The sequence below is a fragment of the Zosterops lateralis genome (assembly GCF_965231275.1).
Source record: "Zosterops lateralis genome assembly, chromosome: 10".
Classification (NCBI taxonomy): Eukaryota; Metazoa; Chordata; class Aves; order Passeriformes; family Zosteropidae; genus Zosterops; species Zosterops lateralis.
In genome coordinates this window covers 5,624,704-5,644,357 of record NC_139770.1, presented here as the reverse complement: position 1 = coordinate 5,644,357, position 19,654 = coordinate 5,624,704, and the positions used below count along the sequence as shown (strand labels likewise).

The 19,654-nt window shown below is 40.8% G+C and overlaps 1 protein-coding gene across 3 annotated transcripts in view; it reads right to left on the bottom strand.

Annotated features, from left to right (window-relative positions):
• NAALADL2 (N-acetylated alpha-linked acidic dipeptidase like 2) overlaps positions 1 to 15,066 on the bottom strand; it is a 423,667-nt gene extending 408,601 nt beyond the window's left edge. The window contains exon 1 of one of the 3 annotated variants that reach the window (XM_083868730.1): positions 14,762 to 15,066. The gene's annotated coding sequence lies outside the window, so the exon portion shown is untranslated. Of the gene's footprint in view, positions 1 to 14,596; positions 14,640 to 14,677 lie in introns of those variants that run through there. The other 2 variants (XM_083868733.1, XM_083868731.1) reach the window with 2 other exon arrangements.
• Between the last annotated feature and the right edge of the window lie 4,588 nt (positions 15,067 to 19,654).

The window sequence follows — 19,654 nt, the reverse complement described above, 5'->3', positions numbered from 1 at the left end:
GTGACAGTTCTCTGACTAAAAATACCTGTCCCCCCAGCAACTCTGATCAAGGAATTGTACATGACATGCTGTGAATATTTGCAGCGCTTCCCTCATTATCAGAAAAGATTTTCCTATCACTACTCTTCTAGTCAGAGTTTGTGCGAGGAGGGAACGGCGAGGGGAAGTCGAAGAGCAGATTAAAGGCTGCACACCAGAAGCATCAGTCACCACACAAGGCACCATCATCCATCAGAAACCACAGTTCAAACAAAGCTGGAGACATTATGAGGTTTTTACTACTGGATACAGCCCAAAAGGTATTAAAACAGTCTGACAAAACATGCCATTGCCTTCCTAATTATCCATTTTTAGCCTTCCTACTCAAGCCATGCATATTCAGCATGGAAGAAGCAATCACTGACCTGAGTGAACAGAGAAATAAGCTCATATTTATTTATCTTGCCTTTCTCTTTTTTAATTGTATTTTCGAGTATTTATTATCCTAGCAACTGTGTGAAGAATGAAATACATGGCAAGATTGCCACTGAAAATAAGCTAAATCGTTCAGTCAAGGAGATTAAAATTTTGGCTGATAACTGGAGTGACACAGGAAGTTTTCTAAAGTCATATGACTGTACAAAACTATTAACTCAGATCTAATCCACTGCTTTTTATTGCATTTTCTGAAACATCTTTAGAAAGACAGCGTAACTTCATTCATTTTATAGGCAGGAAACTAAAAGCATATGAGAGAAAAGCAGCATTGGCCAAGGCCAAACAGGGGAAAAGTGTGGCTGTATTTTAATAGTGACCAAGCCCCACTTGTGTTCAGATATTCATATTCTAGACACTTTCCCTGTGAACAGGGAAAAAAATTAACAAACAAAACAACAAAACCACGATTAAAAAACAAACCCTAAATACAGTTCTTCAAGTGAGACAATTTCCCTTCAGTTCATGACTACATTTCCAGCAGCCACACAGTCCAGAGAACAACAGTTAATGCTCAGGAGCTCCCCAAGAGCCTATTCCCAGCCTTGACAGAACTCCTAGTTTTGTGATTCCTGGCTTACAACCCATGGAAAGTTGCTTTTAACATCTGCTGCTCCATTAACACATCCAGCAACACCATGAAATCAGCAGAGAGCACAGGGAACTCCATCCTCAGGGCATCCAGCAGCCTCCTGGGGAGCTGGAGCAGGTAAGGAATCTGGCTGCAGAGCATCCATCCTGCTTCACTAAATGAAGATGCAATGCCAGTCTCACCATACAGAGTTTGCAGAACTACAGAGCTTCGACTCAAATAAAATTCTGATCCTAATGAATTTTTTTTTCTCAATTAACATGGTTGAAGAATACATATTCCAGTGATATATAAATATGCTATTATAAGTTACTTTTTAAGCAGGGTTATTTGGGGCTTTGGGTTTTACATTTTTTTACTCACCTCTCAAACTGGCCTTGTTCCATAAGCTGATTAACACTAATTCAGCTCCATTAGTGACCACTCGTGCCAGTCAAAGCATATCATGTGATGGAGGGGAAACACAAAACAAAAAAGGACCCAACTGAGTTGTATTAGTCAAGGCTGAATTTCTCAATACAACACTGCAAAATGCTCAAGTCCTTCTTGCATGCATTTCTTTCCACCAAATTAATTCTCTTAAAGAAGCAGCAAATTTGCATCAAGTCTGACCTCAGGTCCACTGAAGTCCAACAGCTGACACGTCTGGAACAGACATGAATTACAGATGTGAGCAGCTACAGCTCTCTAACAACTTCAGCTAGTTAAAAGGAAACAAAATTTGATGTAGTCCTAGGAGCTGAATTTTAGAATAAAACAGCCTTGAATCTTTATGCACCTGCCTAAAGCTAATAAACTCATGCATAGATCAGGAAAAATCAAATTCAAATAAACTATTCATGAATCTTTGTTACTTATACATAAGGAATCCAATAAAGAAAGCTACTCTGGAAGCAAAGAATGCAATATAAATGTGTTCCAGCTTCCTTTGCTGGATGTTTTTTTAACCATATCCCACCCCTGCTTTGCCCTGTGGCAACACGTTTCAATAACTCAGACTTTTCTTAGATGCTCATTATTGTACAACAATCTATTCTGCATATGATATTCTATCTGTGCAACGAGACAACAAAGAACCCACTTTCTTCTCCTCAGAGCATCTTTTACTATGGAATAAAAAGATTTCTTTGATGTCTGCTGATGCAAGACAACACAAGTTCTGTGCTGTCACATCAGTGTGGAAGACTCACTGCAGGAACCCAAATGCAGCTCTCAGGTCACCCTAAATGCATAAGGAATACATGGAAGGGGTCCAGCACATGTGAGAGTTGGGGCTGTGCCCATCAGCTCTTGGTCTTCAACCAGAAAAAGTCAGCCCAGACTGCTAAAGCAATAAATGGACAACCCTGACTATTCCATACTTTGTTTCAGCCATTTGCGTAGTATTTACAGTCATCTGAGTTTGCCAGTGACTGCAGATCTTTATTCATGACAAAAAGTAATTATCTCCTCACAAGGGAAGTGAAGTCTTTGAGATTTCAGCAAACATTCTTCATTAATTTGTTGAATTAGCAGAAGAAAGCATATAATCACAGATATTAATGCTTTGCTGAGCAAGAGCCCTGACTTAAGCACTGGGTGGTCACCTGTAAATCCAGAGATCCAAGTTTCATCATTCCCAAATTAGCTTCATTAAAGCAGTCACTACAAAAGCCAAGCACCTCAGGTGCTTTATGGATCCGTACCTGCTCCAAGTAAAGTCTTTTATTTTACCTAATACACCCACACATCCCCACCCTGGAAAATAAGGCTTAAAACAATGTCAGAAGAAGCCTAAATAAAAGAAACGAAGTTTAGTGGCTGGGAATGAGGCATAAATATTGCCTAGAAAGACACTTAGCTATTAATGAAAACAATTTTAACCTTCATTTTAATAGTAGGGTATTTAAAAAAAAATCCAGTATTAATCTAGAGTTCATGAAGGTAAGACCAATCTTAGAAAATAAACCCCCCACATTTTCCAGCAGATTAACTTCACTACATTGATTGCAAAATCTTGCATATTTTAGGCTGCGTATATTTATTTTGTCCAAATCTAACCTGATGTCCAGTCCACCTCACACAGCCAAGTGAGAACATAAACACAAGTGCTACAAAAATGCTAAGTCTTCAAAAATGTCCCCTGGAAAAGGTCTAGAAATCTCTCATCTTAACAGGATCTTAGATAAACACTGAATCCCTCTTCGCTTCATATTGGTGTTTTTACTACAAAGCCCTGACGAACCACACTCAGTACTGAGTCTGCACAAAGTACTCCTGATTAAATTATTTTTCATTGGCCCTTCCTTTTAATTTTTAACCTACTGCAATAACTAACAAAATACAGCAGAGAGCTCTGCAGAATCTGATTAGTATGCTGGGGTTAAAAAAAAAATGTTCTGAAACAGAAATCACACCCGTTGTCCTGCATGTTATTACAGTCAGTGCCTATAGACTATCAGAAATTGGGTTTTAAGCAAAGCCCAGATTGAGAAAAGATTACCAGGCAAGGCTGAGGTAATATTTATATTAGCTTCTGTACATTCAGGAACTTCTGGGTGCATACAGAATATCCCCAAGAGGCTCCTATATCTAGATTTCCATCAGTGAATAATTATTCAGGTTTAATCCATTTCCAGATTGCTTTTTTTATTTGAGAAGTATCTACCCAAGTTTCCACTCAATATCAGGAAAAGGGTCAGTGTGCATTTCAAGGCAGTTTGTGAGCCACATCTCATATCACTGCAAGGCAATTTCCTCTATATAGTTTCAAAGAAAACTCTGTTCTTTTGCCACACCATTTTCCTCACAAACCAGTCTAACTTTGTGTCAATCTGCAGTCAATCATTTAAGCAGAGACACATTCAAAAATCAGGTAAGAGCATTGCACATTGCACAAGATAATTGAATAGAAGATTCTACGTGGAATTCCTCCAAGGCAAGAGATAAACAATAAACGGATTAATATTCCCTACAGAGCACTGTAATAATGATCTTTGAAGTTTTTCTACAGCTTTTAGTTATTCTAGAACCAACAGTGTAAATGCAAGCCTCTAACAGAATAAAAATCAAATTCCCACTAAAGTAGTTGAAGATCTAAGTATCTTGACAGTTTCCCTTTAAATCACATTTATTTCAATTCTGAAAAACCAAATTACTTTGATCTATCTCTTATACTGACACTTTTATGCCTTCTCAGGACATCAGGGATATTCAGACTTTTGAACTGGTACTTTAAAAAAAATGCACTAAAGGTCAAGAAAATTTCCCCCCCTGCCCGTTTTTTTTTTTGGTAACTCTTCTCTCATGTTTCTAGGAAGTGTCATTACTTAACTCCTTTCAACCAAAACAAAGGAAAAGAAATGTCTCCATTAATCATAGAAGGAATTTGACTTCAAAACTGAATCACACAGAGTATCTGCTAGAAAAAGGAAAGAATTACTTAGGCTTTGCCACTTAAAGGAGATTATAGATCTAGAAAGGTATTTTATTCTATAAAGAAAAAAAAAAAACAAGTAAGAAAAACAAAGAGCAGAAATTAGTCCTTATACATCAGTACTTTTTTTCAAAAACACACTCCTATGTTTCTCACAAGATGAAGTTTTTTCAAGTTTCTCATCTACGCTTGGATGAGCAAAAAACAGCGAACAAAAAATTCTGCATTAGGAAGCAGCAAGTATTTTACTTACAACCAGTCAACTATAATTTGATATTCGCTAATGCTTTTTCCATTCCTTTCAAGTATTGGAACACAAGTCTTTTCCTTGGCTGGAAGGAAGGCTGGAGAACAGCAGAGAATCTCACCCCACCCTTCCAAAGGCTGTCAATCCCTCTGCCCTGACACACAACACACACAGACAACTCCACCAAGCCCTGATACATCAGCAGCCAGGAAACAAGCACATTTCAATCCTAGAGCGTGGAAGAGAAAACTAAAACCTCTTTCAAAAGGGACACCATCTCAGGTTACTTGCACATAACTTGAAATAACAATTCCGTAATTCTTCAAACTTGCTATTTCCTAAGAAATGTACATTTCCTTTAATACACCTCAGATCCCTCTTAGAACAGGCACTCAGAAAAAATCCTATATATATTCTCTACACCCTTTCTGGAAACTAATTACAAACTCAGAAGCCACAAGCCTATCTGATCAAGATTGTGCGTATATAAATAAACTCTTTATTGTCTTCATACATCAGGGTGCAACTGCTACATATGTGAAAATGTGTATTTCATTTCAGTTCCCTGTACTCAGAAGTACATTGATAATTCTTATTATCAATGAAAGAACCATCCTTACATTACTCAAAAGAACAAAACAGCAAGATGCTCCATTTCACAAACAAAAAGGAAAAGCAAATCAGTAACTTTACAAAAAAAAAACCCCAAACAAACAAAACAAACTCCACACTTTTGCCACAAAAGTATCCTACCTTGGAACACATATTCCAGGAATATTTTTGCTCCTGGGTATTTCTGGTTCTGAACTGATGGATATTTGAATATTCATATTATTAAATTTAAAAAAAAAATACTTGAAATCTATTTTATGGTGGTTTTTTTCCGACAGAGCAAACACATTTTGCTCTAGAAAAACTGAACTGTTTTTAAGAACTGGCTAGATACTGAAACTCATATAAAACACACATGCAAAGTTAGTGAATTTACACTTTTAGAGTTAATCACCCACTCAGCTTCAAAATCTACACTTAATTGCTGGCATACAAAGCACACCAAGAATGAAGTGTGTGTACAAAATCACTTTTTACTATGGTGGAGTATTAACAGTGCAGAAAAGCCAGCTAAACCACAGGGGAAATTAGGATTTATCCACAAATGCACTTATGAAAACCAGCTGTTAGAAAACATGAGGGGGAAAAAACCCTTTTTTGACTGAGGATGAAAGCAAGAGAACGTGTCCCAAAATAGTCATTTTCAAAGCATTACAAGTAGGTGGATGAATCAAGTGAAAAGAAGCCACAACTTGGCAATCAAGAAAAGCTCTTTATTAAAACTGCATAGTCTAGTAATTGATCAGGATAGAGAAGTAATTTTTATTTTTCCCTGGAAGTACCACATTTTCCACAGCCTCTTTTGCTCACTACATGTATTTTCCCCTACTCTTTCCATGAAGACAAAAATCAAACCATCTGCCTTGTGCCAGACACTTGCCCATGTTGAATCTGTTTTTCAGACAGCAGACACTCACCGAGCATCTAATACATGTGATTAGGAAAACAATAATTCAATTTGACTTAAAAATATCTTTGCATTTGTTCTCAATTCCATCCCAGGAGAACACTGGATACTTCTGCATACTTATCTGCAACTCAGAGAGGCTGAATATCCACTGGTTGAGCATGTTGAGCATATGCTCACACATCATCTCTGGCCTGAAAACAAAACCAGGCTTCTCTGAGTATCCCAGCATCTGCCTCTCTTGTGGAAGCACTTACATAAATAATACTGGATAGGCTTTATTCTCAGTTGATACAGTAAAAATATACAGTAAAGCAACATCTCACTACTGACAGAAAAATTCCAGAAGCATGTTTCTGTCATCATGTAACTATCTTCCCTGGTAAATCCAAACTTTTTCGTTTTTCCCCCTTAATGCCACTACGGCTCCCCTTACAGATGGAGATGAGGGCACAACTTCCTTTAATAATTAAAGGAAGCGACAGCCTGATCAAGCTGTTATTTTCTTCCACAGGTATTCTCAGAGTCCTCTAAATGAGTAAATCTACTAATATTTTATTAGGCTTCCACAGTTCAGCCTCAGACAGAGGCTGGAGCCAGAGGCACAGTACATTCCATTTTTACACACAGGTGACCCCCAAGGTTCTAGTTTCCTCCTCAGAGGGAACTCCTCCAGGCAGCAGATGCTCTGCAGTGGCTCCCACAACAACAGCAGCATCAACAGGAAGATTACAAAATTCTCTAAGTCCCCAATATAATGCTTTATTTGTTGTAGATACAAGGTGTGTATCTACAGCAGTTCAGTATTTTTTTGCTGCTCTCTAATTACATTTCAAATATTCAGGCAAGACATTATTTCTGTGCCAGAGCTCATACAGATTTATTCCTACCAAAATAGTACTAAAACAAAATTATTTGAAGCAAATCACCATGAGGAAAATAAGCTTTTTAACATGCTGAAATATTGTCATAAAAGCCCCCAACAACTAAGGAAAGGAACAGTGAAAATTAACTAATGTGGACAGCAAAACAATGTTAATCCCTGCCTTTAGTCTCACCCAGCATGATGTTTGTGATTCATAGATGTAAATGTCTTGGAACACATTTGTAAAAAATTATGTTTAATAATTTAATGTGTCAATGCAGCCTGCAGCACCCACCTAAAAGTTCCTCTGAGACTTTACTAACAAGTTCGTTTTTTCTCACAATTGGCATGACCAGTGGATTTCAAATTTCATATTAAAAGACAAATAGGAAAATTAATCATCTGCCTACTGTTTTTCCCAGGGGATTTTGGATCAAATTTAGTGCCAATGAAGCATCAAATTGACTGCAGAGAACCAACTGTGGTGGTGGTGGTGAGCTGTCCAAAGGTGCTGAAGGAGCCGACTTGCGTCACCAGAGGACTGTTCCCCATCACCTGCCAAAGCTGGAGGTCTTAAAAGAGTCAAGTCTTAAAAGGCAGGAATAAAGATGCAGAAACTTGAGATCATTCAGTGTCACCTTATTCAGGACCACCCTTGCCAAAGGACTGCACAAAACAAACTTTAGGCAAGCAGCTCTTGCCTGCACTTGGGAACAATCCACATCATACAACTACAGTGACAAAGGGTCAGTGTAACTCCACATCTCTGCTGACTTTAGGACACACTGACATCAGCTGTGACACAGCCTGGGATGCTCCACAAGAGCTAAAACCACTTATTTCTCTGGGACAATCTGGAATAAAGCGGCAGTTTTAAAGTCTAAAACTTCCTCGAAGCCCCGCATACAAACACCATCTGCTCTTTTGTGAAAGGTATAACATTTGAAATAACATTCTTTTCTCTCCCTCTTAGTACATTCCATCACGAAGAGAAAACCTTATTTATATAAAGAGCCCGCAAAATGAAGTTCCATAAAAACAGGAACATATGGCCAAATAATTCTGAATAGCACTTAGCATATTCATCCGTAAAATAAGAACTGTAATGGGTAGATAAATACACCCAAGTCTACTTGGAAATTGTCAGTATACACACCATTTTGTACAAATAATTAGGGTTTTTTTTAAATTTTTCACCCATCACTCTACACAGATACTTCACATTACGGTTTTACTAAAGTTAATCTTTTTAAACCACAAACTTGGCCCATGACACCTTACATCACACATATTAACAGCCTAAGTCAGTACATAAAGAAAGAAAAAAAAATCTTATGTTTTATGAAAGTTAAATTTTTACCACCATTGCAAAGATAAAGCTTGAAATAAATTTAGGTAATCTCCAACATGAACGGAAATACAAAATAGAAAACACAGAAACTTTCTCCTACTTGGAACATAAAAATAAATGCCTAAATATAAAAACTTAAGACAAGAATAATAACATCAAAACAGTCTTGAAGGAAAGTACGAATTCACCTACTTTCTGCTATTAGTAATGAGAAAAACAATGCACGGTCAAACATCTCGGTCTTGCACACTCTCTGCTGCAGGTTTTCCTGTAATTGCAGCATTCAGAATCATCCATCATCCAGCTGTTTCTCAGCTGTTAAATATTCCTACGGAAGTGTGCAATCAAAATAAGTGGCTTAGAATTAGTGGACTGAGCCCCAAAAACCTTCACTTTTTGAGCCATTTCCAACACCTACACTGAGCAGTACAACAAATACCCAGCTTTCCCTTCAGCGTGTATCATGAAACTTTCTGGATACTTGCACATTATCCCTTGAGACAAGAAGCACAATCACCTTCAGACTCTCAAAAATCCTTCCAGCTGCAGACTTTTCCTGCTGTAATTGCTGCAGTTTTATAACCAGCTGGTCCTCATCATATACATGATGTGGTTCACCAAACCACACTTCCCTCATCAATCCCCTGGTCATTGCTTCAGTATCCTCTGGGATTTAAGAAAAAAGACTGGTTTCACTGAGTGATGTGTGCTTAGCTCGGCCCTTTCCATTTATTTCGATGATCTCTCATCATATTGATGGCTGATTCCTGACATGTCCTCCAAAAAGCTGAAGAGTTTACACAAGACAGGCATATCTTATTTGACTTGTGCTTCAGCTTGACTTCTGCTCATCCTGTCAAAACTGTGCCAAAGGGAGGGTTTGCTATTTTGATGTTCCATTCTTTAATTTCTCCTCATGCTACTGTCATGGTTTAAGGGGGTTCAATCCACCAACCCAGCTCCACACAGCCACTCCCCCACAGCGAGAAGGGGGAGAGAATCAGGAAAGTGAGAAAAACCATGGGCTGATATAAAGCCAGTTTAACAGGTGAACTAAAAGCTGTGCAGGAAAGCAAAACCAGACACGGAATTCGTTCCCCACCTCCCATGGGCAGGCAGCTGTACAGACAACCCCAGCAAAGCCTGGATTCATCACACCTAAAAATTACTTGGGAAAATAAGTGTCATCACTCCAAATGTCCCCCTTTTCTGCTTCCCCAGCTCTATGCCGAGCACAACACCATTTATTAGGAATATTCCCTGGGTCACTGGGATCAGCTATCCCAACTCTGACCCTTCCAACCCCTTGTGCACCCCCAGCCCCCTCACTGGTGGGGTGAGGAGCAGAAAAGGCCTTGGCTCTGTGCAAGCACTACTTAGTGCTAACCAAAACATCCCTTTACTACCAACACCATTTCCAGCAGAAATCTAAAGCACGGCCACGTTCCAGCTACTAGGAAGAAAATTAACTCTATCCCCAGCAAAACCAGCACAGCTGCCTACAATTCCACTAAGCCTAAGAGCTGAAAGCATTGACTGCTAAAGGCATGTAAAACTGAGCAGAGGGAAAACCTCAGAACATTCCTGCTGGCTCTTCACGGCAGGAGATAATGCATTATAACACAGATTTCCCCCAAATCTCTGCAGGATCTACAAATCCTTCCTTGCAAAACCTCCAATAATTCCCACACACACACAGTATGTTCTGTTACCACCCTGTTGTATTCAGCAGTTTTTCTACAGCAGCCCAAGTGATCTCTCATATGAAAGTTACTCAATGACAGCAGGATTATTATTTTTTTTTAATTTCACCTTTCTTTCAGATTCTGAACTTCAACCACCTTAATTTCCACAGTACTTTCGTGGAACCTTGTAAGGAATCTTAGCAACTGGCATGTTAATTTAGTATTTAAGATGGCCAAGACCTCCTAATGCAGAAACTGAATAAGATCTTTGCATTGCCAAAGAATTACTCGCCAACCCAACTTTTCAATCTTCAGTACAGTTAAAACAAATTCTTGTTTTAGAGTTCTTTGTTCTGGGGGTTGGACTATATGATCTCCAGACATCCCTTCCAACCCTAACTATTTTGTGATTCTGTGATTCATTGTTCCCAGGCATTTCAGACATTTAAAAGTCTCCAGTTATCCATCAGTTCTGTTTTAATTTCCACAGTCTCCTGGGCTAACCATATTTTATTATTGTCTTTTTATGTAGATGCTGGTATTTAGATACAGAAAAAAATACTTTGATCATCTGCTGTGACTTGTGTAGCACATGGACACATGTCCTCAATTAAGTTTTTACTTAGGTACGTCTTGAAGGAAGAATACCGTATTTGAATTAAAATTTTCCTTTGATGAATATCCTACCATAATGTGCAATAAATTACCCTCTTGCTGAAGATGCAGTTCTTATTTCTACTGCAAATGTGTCTGGCTCATATTTTAGCCACAGGATCTTGATATCCCACCATTTTCTGCTTCATCACAGAGTTTCTGTTCACAAGGCGCACACTTTTAACACTGCAATCAAGTCCTTCCTCTCTTTTCTCTTTGATAATATTTAACATATTGAGCACTTGGAATTTCTCCCTCAGGAGCTATTTTCAAGCCTTATTCATTCTTACAGTTCTTCTCTGAAGTCTCTTTGACTCTAACATCCTGCTTGAAGTATGAACACCCAAACTTGACAGAAGCTTCTTGGAGGGATCTCATTAGTGCCAAACACAAAGACACGATACATTTCCTGCCCAGTCACATAGAGACTGGGTCATACTGAAGCTTTTCTGCAAGTTCTCTCAAATTAATCTGTATTTACATGGAGAACAGTTAACTGAGAAGCTAAACCAAGCAATGAAGAGAAAACTAAAAGACAGACCCAACAATTCTACCAATTTAACTTCCCAGATGACCATTGCATGTATCACCCTCCCTATATGTGTTTGGGAGACACATCCCTCTGATTTTCAAGCAGAAAGCCCAGAACAACTGTGTGACTGCTGAATCCTTTGGCTCGGGATAAAGGTGGAATGCTGTGCTTAGTAGCGTACAGAGTTAACCAGTCTGAATTCAAAGTCAAAGCTTACTGAGGTCAACAACCCACGTCATCGATTTTCAACACAAGTAACAGATCAGTAATAAACAATAGCATGCTCTCATTTTTATTCAGTTCCTGTACCTATTCTGTGCTTAAGATATCCATAAAGAACTGCAAACACATTTGTACAGGAGGCCAGAAGAAGCAGTGTTGGTGAACCTTCATTTGATTACTTCTTGACCATGTTTTCAGATATGTATGCAGTCCTGGTATTTTCTTTCCTGCTAAATCCCAACTGACCAACAGATCCCATGGCAAGAAGATGGCTGAGACAAAACAACTGCTCTTCTGCACTCAGCCTGGGCTGTGACAGGTGTACTTGATTATCAGGTTTTTGGAGCTACACAGGTACTGGAGGATGAACAGTGACCTTTGCTGCTTCCCTGCACAGCAGCGTTAACCAGGCACACACAAGTGACAGACCCAACCAGGAGAACAAAGTGCTGTGATGCACATGTTGTAAGTCTTTGAGAACACAATCCACTGCTTTCAACTGATGGTAGAATCACAGAACCTCCCAGGTTGGAAAAGGCCTCTAAAAACATCAAATTCAACCATTAACCCAGCACTGTCAAGCCCAGCACTGAACTGTGTCCCCAAGTGTCACATTTACACACCTTTTAAATCCCTCCAGGGATGAGAACTCCACCACTCTCCTGAGCAGATTGTTCCAGTGCTCTACAGCCTCCTCCTGTGAAGATTTTTTTTTCCCAATATCCAATCTAACCGCCCCAAGCAGAAGCAGTTTCCCCTTGTCTTTTTACTTGTTACTCAGGAGAAGAAACTGACCCCACCTGGCTAGAAACTCTTTTCTCAGTCAGAACACTGAGTTACTTACTGGAGGCAATTTCACTATCTGTATCTGTATCCCACAGCTGGAGATAATGCCTATTTCATAGTTGGATTAATTGCAAACCAAAGCATGATCTGCACAAAAATGCAAAACAGCATCCCAGTCCTACTAAATTTTAATTTAGAGCCATCTATCAATGACGTCCTCATTTTACGTTGTATACTCTTAATGAACTCATTTATAAATGTATCTATAATGCATGTGTCTAAACACCAAAGCAAACATCACAGGGGAGGAGAGGGTTAGAAAAGAACAGAACAGAAAAGAAATAATACCGCCCAAGCTGCATTTAAGCAATTCAATGCTGGCATGGCCAACAAAATTATCTTTAGAGTAAAAGATCCAGAGCCACTGAAAAAGTCTGAAGAGGATTGCATGTGAATCACGAAGAACTTCTGAAATAAATCTGTTTATTAACGGGGAGATAAAGCACTTTGAAGGTCTATTTTTGTCTAGTTTGTATTCATACCCTGAGGTCATTTAAAAAAGGAGGAAAAAAATAATAATGCAGGTATGTACCACAGCAGTGACAACCAAAGACTTCAGCTATGAAGATTAACAGAGTGGAAAGTCATATGATCCAGCATGACTTTGGGAGCTGCTACCAAAAACTGCAGCTTGTGACATGCATGTGAACCATGAGCATCCCTCTACCAACTTAGACAATTCTGACTTTCTTCCCATTTAAACCTTATTTTCTGCTTCAGATAAACAACCTCGACCCAACTCTTCAACACAAAAAACACCAGTTTTTCCATTCTCACAAACAAAAGTATTGCTTCATTATCAAACAATTTGACCCGGGAGTAAAGTTTCAGCCAACATCTTCAGTAATGTAAAACTCTCAATTTTAAGGATGTGAAAAAACAAAAACAAAAACAAAAACAAAAACAAAAAACCTCTGCTAAGTTCAGACAGATACTAAAATTAAAAAATATCTGATGAAACTTGGAAAAAATTGTGTCTCTCTGCAATAACTTATTGTTTTTTGTAAGAAAATGTTGTGTGTGTAGCTCTAGAGTTTTTAATTTAAAAACTCCAGCTGAAAAAAAAAAACCTGCTAAAGGTAAACTACAACAGATCATTCTTTGGCCTGTTTCAGGTGATTAACTTTATAGCAGGTTATCATACAGTTTAGACATCTACTAGGAATGTGATCCATGACCAAAATTCAGAAGATACTCTTTAGTATTTTGATGATAGCAGAGATAAATGCTGCATTATGGATGTACTGGGACTCATACAAGAGCTCTTTAGATTAAAATTCTAAAAATACATACAGTATTGCTTGATATATAGGACTGGCATCATTACAGTTTCAGCCATGTAATGCTTTCCATATGCTAACCACTGAACAAATAAATTTGCCTGTAAATGCAAGAAATATGTACCAAGTAATAAATAAGCCGAGATGAAACAGGCTGTTCATATTAGGGTTAAAAATCTGAATTCTTTATTTCTTCCCCGAGTATTCCTGTCCTGATGACTCAGCAACAATGCTGCAAAGTTTCAGCTGAAGTCAGCGAGATGCCTCGGTGCTGCTTTGCAAGTGTCAACTCCACACTCGTTACGGAGTTTTGTTTTAATTACAATTTCGAGGCCACCTCAGTTACAGGAGACGGAGACCTGCTGAAATCAAGGAGCTGTGCAAGGATGGAGAAACCAAGACACGAGGATCACACTGAAGGACAATGACAACGCTGTCATAGAATGAAACTTGGGGAAATTGCCCTGAGCACACCCCAAACCTCGAGGGGAGTCACCCTGTCATCCCTCTGGGTGCGCTCAGGGCTTGGAGCGAGTGTCCCACCTGAGACACAGCTCACCCTGCCCTGGGGGCTCTGTCCCAACACCCAAAAGCTTTAAAGGCGCCAACACATCATTCAGTTTCTAAACTCGGGCGAGACACCACGCTGGTGTCCCGTTTCTCAGCGAACAGAACGCAAAGAGCGGAACACGGGGGGGAAGCTCCAGGCGGGCAGTGGGAACCAGGGATGGAGAGAGAGAGAGAGAGAGAGAGCAGGGCCATCCCAACCCAGGAGCCACCGCGGATCCTTTTACTCCACAGAGTTCTGAGTTACTTTTAGAAAAAAAAAAAAAAAAATTACGGAGCTGATCGAGTTGGCCCCGCGGGGTTGGGGTGAGGAGCCCGGGGGTCCCGCCCGCCCCGGCCGGCGTTACCTGCGCTGCCCTGCGCGGTGCCTGCGCTGCCCTGCGCCCTGCCCGGCGGTCCCCGCTGCCTTTCCCGGTGCCCGGCGGTACCTGCGCTGCCCTGCCCGGCGGTACCTCCTGCCTTTCCCGGTGCCCGGCGGTACCTGCGTTGCCCTGCCCGGTGCCCGGCGGTACCTGCGCTGCCCCGTGCCCGGTGCCCGGCGCCGCACGGCCCGGCCCGGCCCGCCCCGGGAGTTTTCAGCAGCCGTAAAGCGGAGCGCGCCCGGCCCCGGCCGTGAGGGGCCACCCCGGGGAGCGCCCGCGGGGCCGCGCCGGAGCCGCCGAGCCCCCAGCGCCGCCGGGACGGTTCACACACGGCAGGGGGAATGGTTGGGGTGGAAGGAGCATCTTGTTACAACTCTGGTGCTGTGGGCAGGGTCACTTTCCGCTGGAGCGGGGCGCGCAAAGCTCTGTCCAGCCCGGCGGTGAGCGCGGACAGGGATGGGGCAGCCGCGGCTCCTCTGGGCAACCTGTGCCAGGGCCTCACCGCCAGCACAGGGAAGAGTTATTTCATGTATCTAATCCAGGTCTATCCTTTTCCAGCGAAAGCTATTCTCCCTCATCATATCATTCCATCCCTTGTCAAAAGCTCCTCTCCAGCTCTCTTAGCCCTTTTAACCAGAAGGGGCTCTGAGGTTTTCCTTGGAGTTTTCTCATCTCCAGGCTGAACAGACCCAACTCTCTTCTCATCTCCAGACTGAAGAGCCCCAACTTTCTCAGCCTTTTGTACCGTGTGACAGATAATGGAGGTGTTCAAGCCTTGTTTTACATTTTTAGGGAGAGGGGTAGTTTCTGATCTGCAGCTTTTTGTGCCTGTACAGGTTAGATCGGCGGAGCTGGGAGGGGAGAGGAGCCGGGCAGGGCCCAGAGCCGGGACATCCCTGCGGATGGATCCTTGATCAGCCCAGCACGGCGGGCAGCCTGGAACTGACACCAGAGGGACAGAACCGCACCACACACGGGTTTGTGGGTGTCTGAACTGCCGCAATTACTCTGCTTTCACAAAGCCTCTTTACAGGTAAACTTTGATCTTCAATGCACTGCCATTACAGTGCTGTCTCCTTAATAAAACAAACTTCCCCGACCCAGATTAATGACTTAGTTCTGCTTGGAAGCGTTTTGCTGTTAATTCTGTTCCTAAATCTACAGTTTGTCCTGTAATCCCGCGTGCTACCACACAAGGTACAGGGCTCAGCTGTTCAACAGAGGCAGGGGAAGCATCACCCTGATAAATTTCACTGTCTGAAGTCAGGGTTAGTATTGTTTACCCTAAGGGAATTACTGACAGAAATGTTCATTTTATAAAGGAGAAGTATGCCCAGCCACACTTCTCATGTCTTTCATGACATGAAAGAGGGAAAGAAAAAAAGATAGAAAGAAAAAAGAACATTTAAAATGTTTTCCCAACTGAATAAAAACTGCTATTGAAATAAAGGCATCTTAGCCCAGCAGCTGCTGCAGAAAAGGCAGAAAACAAAGTCTTCCAGAAGTCTTCTAGGCATATGGTGCACATATAAGCAGACAGAAAAGCAAATTTCAAGCATTTATAACAGAACTGGCTTCTGCTAATAAAGTATTAATGGGAAAGTCTGGCTGGACTGCTGTAGCTCTGAAAATAATTTTAGAATAAAGACAGCAATGTAGTCACTGAAGAGCAGGTGAACTAATCTCCAATCCTGATTAATAAAGTAATTTTTTCAAAATTAAGCAGAAATATAACAGCTGGAGCTGGAGGTGTACTTTTCTTGCCCAAAGAAATCTATCAGCTTTGTAGGTGTACAAATGCACTTACTCAAAGCATGATTCATCAGTTTTTATTCACAATATTTTTTTTGTCTCCTGCAATAACATGTTGTAACTCTGCTCTTGCCTACATTCTTCTCTTTCCTATACCACCCCCAGGAGCCATGGCTATAGGCTGGTTTTGTTAATCACTCCAGACTTGAGGGTTTTGTGCTGTGTAGCTTAAGCCAGTCATGCCCATCCCGTGAGAAAGGCTGAGGATGAAGTTCAAAAGGGATTTGCCACCACGAGTTTCACATTTCCTTGCTTCAGCTGTGAACTGCTTGTGGATAGTCCCAAGCTTGGCACAAGTGTGAGCTGACACTGCAGCAGAGAAATCATCTCCAAAGGCAAAGTGCACCAGCCATGGCTCCACCTGCTTTCACACAGGTCTCCAAACTCGTTAGGAGTTTGTTAGGAAAGCTCTTTGGAGTCTCATCACTCTGCTGCATCTTAGTCACAAATTCCTGGACAGGTCTCTTAATTACTAAGCGATAGCCAAAAGTCAGTCAAATACAAAATTCCATTAGGTTTTTGCTAAAACCAGGCTAGCTTTGCTGCCCAGACCCTTGTCTTCCTGCTGCTTTTTCTAAGAATTCCTCCCTTCCCCCAACATTTTTTGCCAAGGATTGGCCTCATCATGGATCACAGGCAGGGAGCATTTGCCTACCACAGTGCAAAGGACCAAAGGGAAAAGAGGTTGGAGACAACTGGTGAGGATTTTTTTATACTGAATCGTGACCACTCACTCTAGAAGTGAATCACAAAAAAGTGGGGCCCCAACATTCGGGGAAACTGAAATATATTTATATTACAAAGAAAAATAAACCTACAAACAGTTACATTTTGCAAAAAACTTACTGTGACCTGACTAGAAAAGAACATGCAAGAAAAGGACAAACTTAAAACCTTCCCTAAAACTTCTGAAAGAAAACAGTGCATGAAAACTGTACATCCATAGAACACTTCTGTACTGGTGCACATCTTTCCTTATCAAAAAATATATCAGGTAGTTTGGAAATGGGCACAGAAACATGGAAAAATAGAATATTAAGATTAAAGAGACTTCATTGACTTGAGATACTGGATAAGGCAGTTTCTAAGTTTTTGCTTTACAGAAAGTTAAGAATCATAGAATAACTTGAGTTGGAAGAGACTTTCAAGGATCATCGAGTCGAGCTCCTGGTTAGGCTGAATGGAATCTATGTAATAGTTTCACTCCTGACTTTAAATGGCTGGTTTTAAGAATAAGTTTGCTTTCCTTCTGTAGGTGAAAGTTGGGTTGGTTTGGTTTGTTTCTTTTTGTATTTTTACCAGCCTGCAAAGTGATCGGGCTTTAGGCATTCTGTGCAGCAGAAGTGCCACCTCGTGGCTCCCTTAATTCTTGCTGGGTTTGATGCTGCTTTTTTGGGTTACATTCGATTTACTAACAGAAAAATCTTAATTTTAAAGAGAGTTCAGCCTACGACCCATATAGGAAAGATCCTACCTGGTTGCCATGCTGGTGGACTGACACTATGAAGGGTGATGTCCTCTCCCTCACTAGAGGACACTGAGCACTGTAGTTGGCAGGACTATTTACTCCAGTGCAGGAGAAGGAGAGCATTAAAACTGTCATTTTAAAGGTCTGAAAGGGACCTACAGTCGTGCCCCTTATCGCCCATTCCCACAGCATTTAATCAGGGAAGGTACTGAGACCAAGAGGACTGGTAGGCATGCCTGGAATGTCAAGTCCTGCTTCTTTACACAGGCTAAAGGCACCACACATTTAAATAACAGAAGCCCCACTTGAGGAAACAAGAAATTAAATACCTTTAAAACCATCTGCTAAATGCAGTTTGAAAATCTAAAATTCCTTTTTATGGGCAGTCTCTGCCTTTTATACTGAAAAATTAATTGGATATATGTATTTTACAGAACAAACCCACGATTCAGCAAGAAAATTAATGAAATGAAGAGACAGTTGGAGCTGCTGCCAGGAACAGTCATTTCAGACCTAGCAACCTTGGAAAATGACCTTTTAAATAATGAATTTGGAAAAATAACACTACAAAGCAACAAAAATGAGCGTTACCTACCTATAAAGTCTGCTAGTAGCAGTAGCTTCCAAAGAATAAAGACATTAAATGGATCATGGAAACTCGCTAGAGCTGATGTTCCTGTATCAGGCATCCTAAATGTTGAACTGCTTCGATGCACCTCCTAAGGTAACTCCAGCTTAGCTCAGGGTCTGTTTCTACCCCTCTACAATCAAGCACTCTGATCCAGAGGACGGGAGTGCACAGTTGTACAGCCTTAAGAAAGTGAGAAGATAACAAACTTAGGCCTAGAAGGGCGACCATGGCTTCTCCAAGTACTTAGGAAAGGATAACTAAACGAGGAGGAATGCGACATACTTAGACAAGCCATTAATTATTCATCATCCCATCAGCAGCGAAATACCTCCCTAAAACTGGCTTTTAAGCACACATGCTTTACAGGATTGGAAGAATGTCTGATTCATGTTCAAGTACTGTTTAAGTAGTGCATAGTGATGCAAAAGAACTTCTGTGGTTCTGCAGTATCTGAAGTTTTTCTAGTCCTTGATCCGTGCCTTACAAAGAATAACTAGCAAAAGCAGGAAATTCTAAATTTTTTTGTCCAAGCTTAAACTAGAGTATGATTATTTTTTTCTGTAAAGGAAATGACTCCCCACTTAATCTCATTTTCTTTTAACTTTCAAATCTATCATATTGAAATGAGATGGAAGTCCTATTTCTTCTCAAAGCTTTCCTGCAGTGGATTCTCCCCGCCTTTCCCCTCCCACTCAGTAAAGCTGTGTCTTTAAGCACAGCACAGTTCCCCAAAGTCTCTGCAGCTCTCTTGGTGCTGCAAGGGGCTTTAATGTCTCCTAGAACCTTTTCAGGCTGAACCCCAACTTTCCTTGATTCCATAGGACAGATGCTCCAGGCTTCTGATCTTTGCGGGACTCATTCCAGCAGCTCCAAATCATCCTTATTTTGGGACCCCCAGAGCTGGACACAGCACTCAGAGAATCCCAGACCCACTCATTCAAGAGATGTGAATGAATATAATCATAAACATTCCTCATAAGCAGGACTCCACAACACCCAAAGTCGTTTTACAAGAGAAACAGTTTCTATGATGAATATTATAGCCACAGATTATGGAGAAGACATGCTTCTTGCTTTTTTTCATTATTTAAAGAATAATCACTGGTGGATTTTCGGAGGTTTTTGTGAATTG